This window comes from Thermobia domestica, chromosome 12 (genome assembly GCF_964235325.1).
Source record: "Thermobia domestica chromosome 12, izTheDome1.hap1.1, whole genome shotgun sequence".
NCBI classification, from domain to species: domain Eukaryota; kingdom Metazoa; phylum Arthropoda; class Insecta; order Zygentoma; family Lepismatidae; genus Thermobia; species Thermobia domestica.
The window spans coordinates 11,192,448-11,198,447 of NC_137465.1; positions in this window are offsets into that span (position 1 = coordinate 11,192,448).

Consider the following 6,000-nt stretch of genomic DNA (forward strand, 5'->3'; position numbering starts at 1 on the left):
CGGTATATAAGACGTTCGGACATGGGATATACCGTTCTGAGGAAACATAATTGATATTTCGATGCATCCAAGAACCTTTGTACTTTGATTAACTTTAATAAACAACTTAGCCAATTCACATTTTCAAATTTCGTATTACTACGCGTATGGGCAGTCTAGGCCTGTCCAGAGAGGAAGCGCAGCAAGAGGAAGAAGGTGAGAAAAAACGTCAACAGCAATAGATGTGACACGTTATTGTTCCCAGAAAATAACACTTGAATGTTATTAAAATACAAAAGAAATGTTTTCGTTTTCTTGGTGCTGTATACAAGTGTATTTAACTCCTAGTTAACCACCTAGGAGTGGGAGTAGTAGCATAGTTTTATCATAGGTAGCTCTAAAATAATACCTTTTCTGGTTCTGAGTGCTATGTTTAGATGGAAACAGTTGTACTTTCCTCTCTGCTGTCCAGGAGTATTTTGCTTGAGGCTACTAGTTTGGATAGGAGCTGAAAGATGATTTTGAAACTTGCAAAAAAAAAAAAAATCCGTTGCGTTTGTGAATCCTTCCAATATCTTCCCAATGAAACTAATATTTTTGGCGCTTATAATGTGAATAATGTTGGCCTTAATATTCTAATTTACATGATCAACATTCTTATCTAACGTAATATTAATAATATTAGGTTATAAATAATATATAATTTCAATTTTGATATGCAAATTTTTTGATAGCTAATTTTCCTATCAAAATTCAAATTAAGTACGCATTGAGTATATACAATACCCATAGGTCATTGATCACGGGGCAAGGGCATTGACTTTTGACTTATGATGGAACAAAAGTTTCTGCGCACTCGGCTCGTTATACAGGCTCCAGTACTGCTCCAGTTAATTCCAATCAAATTTGCTTATATGGGGGGGTCAACACGTTAACCTTTTAGACCCGTGTGTAATAAATTTTGTTTCGTTAATACGCATGGAGGTCAAACGATAATTGTTGGCGATCAAACAACGATCTGGCCCAATTCAAATCAAATTTGGTTACATAAGATTTTACGGAGGAGAAAAATGTAACTCAGCTCCCTCCAAATAGCAGTAGAAAAACTTTTTAAAATATTTCTGTTCTTAGGATGTTGATCGCATTAAAATTTCTGATTTTTGTCTCATTTGGACAATTTTTAAGGGTTTACCCCCATCATCCCTTTGTAATCGCGAACGAAAATTTTATATTTTTTTTCTGTTTTATTGTTGTCTGACGAGCTATGAATCCTGCAATTTTCGTTCTAATCGCTCAACTCCTTTTAGGCTAAATCCAAGAGCCGAACCATAGGATTTTATGCGGGAAAATGCCCCTTTGTTTCCTCCAAATAGTAGTACTTTTTTTAAAAAAAAAAATATTTCTGTTTCCAGAACGTTACTCTGATTAAAAGTTGTGAGTTTTGTCTCGTTCGGAAAATTTTTAAGGGTTTTGACCCCGTCCCCCTTTAGTATTCGCAAATAGATTTTTCCCCTTTATTGCTGTCTGATGAGCTATTTATCCTGCAAGTTTCGAATCCAGAAAGTTTCGTTCGAATCGCTCAACTCCTTCTAGTCTAGACCCAAGAGCCGAACCATAGGATTTTATGCAGTAATGTGTCTCTCTGTTCCCTCCAAATAGCAGTAGAATTAAAAAAAAATCTGTTTTCAGGACATTACTCTTTGTGGGCATTGTCCCATTTGGACAATTTTTGAAGATTTTGACCACTGTCACCTCTTAGTAATTGCAAATAGAAAACTTAATTTTTTCGCGGTTTTATTGTTCTCTGATGAGCAATGATTCCTGCAAGTTTCGTTCCTATCGCTCAGCTCCTTCTAGGCTAGGCCCAAGAGCCGAATCGTAGGACTTTATGGAGGAATGTGCCCTTGTGCTCCCTCCAAATAGAAGTAGAAATACTTTTAAAGAATATTTTTGTTTTCAGGACGTTACTCTGATTAAAATTTGTGAGTTTTGTCCCATTTGGACAATTTTTAAGGGTTTTGCTCCCCGTCCTCCTTTAGTATACACAAATAGAGAATTTAGTTTCTTCGTGGTTTTACTGTTTGATGACCTATGAATCTTGCCAGTTTCGTTTCAATCGCTCAGCTCCTTCTAGGCTAGAACCAAGAACCGAATCATAGGACTTTATGGAGGAATATGCCCCCTGTGTTCCCTCCAAATAACACTAGAACAATTTTCAAAATGTATTTTTTTCAGGACATCACTCTGATTAAAATTTGTGAGTTTTGTCCCATTTGGACAATTTTTAACACATTTTGCCCCCCGTCCCCCCTTTGCATACACAAACAGAAAATTTAGTTTCTTCGCGGTTTTACTGTTGTCTGATGAGCTATGAATCCCTTAAGTTTCGTTCCAATTGCTCAACTCCTTCTAGGCTAACCCAGGAGTCGAACTATAGGATTCCATGCAGGAATATGCCCCCTCTGCTCCCTCCAAATAGAAGTAGAAATATTTTTAAAAAATATTTTTGTTTTCAGGACGCTACTCTGATTAAAGTTTGTGAGTTTGCCCATTTGGACAATTTCTAAGGGTTTTTCCCTGTTCCCCCTTAGTATTCGGAAAGAGGAAATTTATTTCTTTTTTTCGCTGTTTGATTGGTGTCAGATGAGCTATGAATCCTACATGTTTCTTTCCAATCCCGCAACTTCTTCTAGGCTAGACCCAAGAGTCGAACCACAGGATTTTATGGAAGAATATGCCCCCTCTATTCCCTCCAAATAACACTAGAAAAATTTTCAAGAAATATTTTTAAGGACATTACTCTGATTAAAATTTGCGAATGTTGTCCCATTTGGACAATTTTTAAGGGTTTTGCCCCCCGTTCCCCCTTTGCATACCCAAATAGAAAATTTAGTTTCTTCGCGGTTTTACTGCTGTCTGATGAGCTATGAATCCTGCAAGTTTCGTTCCAATCGCTCAACTCCTTCTAGGCTAGACCCAGGAGTCGAACCATAGGATTTTATGGGGGAATATACCCCTTCTGTTCCTTCCAAATAGGACTAGAATTTTTTTTAATTATTTGTTTTCAGGACGTTACTCTGATTAAAATTTGTGAGTTTTGTCTGATTTGGATTTTTTTTATTTTTTGCCCCCCGGACCCTTTAGTATTCGCAAATAGAAGATTTAATTTTTTTGACTCTTTATTGTTGTCTGATGAGCTATGAATCCTGCAAGTTTCGTTCTAACCACTTAATTCCTTCTAGGCTAGACCCGAGAGCCGAACCGGAAATTTCTGTGTATGCATACACAAACCTCCGTAGAGCATATAGTTGTAGAGCTTTGCTGTATATAATATGAATATAAGGATACGACTGTACTACATCATCTTCTATATGCATGATGGTTGGCGATCTTTGTGACTTACTGTTACATATACGAGGAAGAATCCCATAAGCATTCCGTCAGCGGGCCGCCGTAGGCCCATCGACGTGCGAATGGCGGGCCGTTGGCGGACGCCGCCGCCGGGTCACCTGCTCGATTACACTAATTACGCCTTCGTCCCGCCGGCGGGGTATCCGCCATAATCCTGCTGCACCCCGCCTTTAGCCTATATCCAGCCGCTGAAATCCCCCCACGTATTTCCCGATGTGCAAGACGTAATCGGATATACTGCAAACCACGCGGATTGCCCCAAAATATTTTTCTTCATGCCGCCTTTAATTATCTACTCTCAATTTGGCAGCAACGTATTGGCAGTTAAGTGCTGAAACCTTTATACCAATACATGGTTAAAATACAAAGATTTAACACCATTCTTTTTCAAGAATTCCATTCCCATCCGGGAATGGGTGGGCTGTAGAAGGTTTTTTTAAGCTAGCCAGGAGGCTAGCGCCCTGTTAGAGGGTTACGTCCTTTTTTTGGGATGTAGAGTCATTCAGTCATTGTCGTGGCTGTTGTTGAGTGGTGAAGTGACGGGCTTGAGCCCTTGCCTTCCATGTTTGTTGCGGCGTGGCTTGTTTTGAGTGGCGTAACTGTTCTTCGGGGCCGCAACTGTCGCTGGCTCCGTGCTGGTCATCTGGGGTGTTCAGGGGCGAGGCATCCTGTACAAATGTCTTCTTGGTTCTTTGGTGGCGATGTTCTCAATGTGTGGGTATGCAGAACTTCTGACCTGGCGCCAGAAGGAAGCTGATTGTTGTTGTCTGACCTCATTCAGCGTCGCCAAGTTGAGATCTTCATGAAGTTGAGCCACTCTGATGTCCCACGAGTGTCCTGTGATTGCTCTCGCAGTTTTGTTCTGAACCACTTGCAGCTGGCGGAGATGTGTGTGTGGTACGTGGCCCCAAGCTTGGTGGGCGTACCGATCTGATGCACATCTTGTAGACGTGAAGCTTGGTTTCATGGGTGATTTAGGGCTCAGGAAGAGCGGAAGGAGGGCTCGGAAGCGTTGTGTCGCCTTCTTCGCTGTCGTGGAGAGGTGGGGGATGAAGGAAAGTTTCTTGTCGAGAATGACACCGAGGTACTTTGCTTGGGGACTGAGTGGGAGGTTGGTTCCTTGTAGGGAGAGGTGGATGGGTCTCTGCTTCCTGTTTTTTGTAAAGTCCACCAGGGTGGTCTTGTTGGGATTTATCTTGATGCGCCAATTCCGTGTCCAGTTTTCCAACATGTGGATGTGTCGCTGCAAATAGACTTCTGCATACCGGTGATTCAGATGGCTTGCAAACAGTGCGGTGTCATCGGCATATGTGGCAGTGGTGGTGTTGGCGGTCTGAGGGATGTCGCTGGTATATACGTTGTAGAGAATGGGGGAGAGGCAGGAACCCCCCTGCGGAACTCCCGCTCGAATACTTCTTGACGTGGTGGTATGGCCTGCATGGTGTACATGGAAACTACTGTTTTGCAGATAGTTGTGTAACAGGTTCACGAGGTAGGTTGGGAAACTCGCTTGCATGAGTTTATGAATGAGACCTTCGTGCCACACTTTGTCAAAGGCCTTTTCTATGTCCAAGAAAAGGCCTAAAGTGTGCCCACGTTCGTTAAATCTGAAAGTGATGTCATCTGCCACTCGCACTAGTTGGACTGTCGTGCCGTGTCCTGGTCGGAAACCAAATTGATGCGGCGGGAGGATGTCCTGGGTCGTGATATGCTGCTGCAGGCGCCGTTGGATGACCCTTTCCACAAGTTTGCTGAGGTGAGATAACAAACTGATAGGGCGGTGGTTTTTGAGTTCTGATCTGTTCCCCAGCGTCTTAGGGATGAGTATGACTCGTGCGTCCTTCGAGGCTGGGGGGAAGTGGCCTGTGTTGAAGATGGCGTTGATCAAACGGCAAAGGAGCACTATGACTTTCCTTGGTGCGTGTTTGAGCGCTTGGGGTGGGATACGATCCGGTCCAGCGGCACGGTGGGTCGGGAGATGCTTTACAATTTGTTCCACTCTCTTGGGCGTAACAGTGGGGGGTGGTTCAACAGTTAAAGGTGATTGGCAGTGTGGATGGAGTGCTGAACTGCCGCCAGCGTCTCGGCGTCAGGTTGTATATCATTCGGTTGAAAAACACCTTCCAGGTAGTCCGCAAAGAGGGTGGCTTGCTCTTCCGGTTTGTACACCAATCCTTGTGGACCTCTGAGGGGTTGCGCACGTGGTGGGCCAGTTGGTCGGGCAAGTGTTCTGACTAGTCGCCAAAAGTCGCGTGAAGGTGTGTCCATCTCCTGTAGGGTGTTATTCCACTTCTGCAGACGCCTGCGTAGCAGCCTCTTCTTTATTCTTTTGGAAAGGGAGTTCCATACACGCTTGTATTCTGGGTGTCGTGTTCGCTGCCAAAGTTTTCGTGCTGTTCGTTTGAGGTGGATGAGTGCCGATGTGCGAGCCTCTGCCGGGTCTGGTTGCTGCTGGTGAGATGGATTGCTGGTGGTGGTGGTAGTCACATCCATCGCAGTGAGGATTGTGGAGGTTAAGGATGCTACTGCTGCGTTGATGTCTTCGGGGGTGCGTAAAGGAAGACGAGGGTCCACCAACGCTGCCAGAAGGTCCGTGTATTGCTGCCAGTT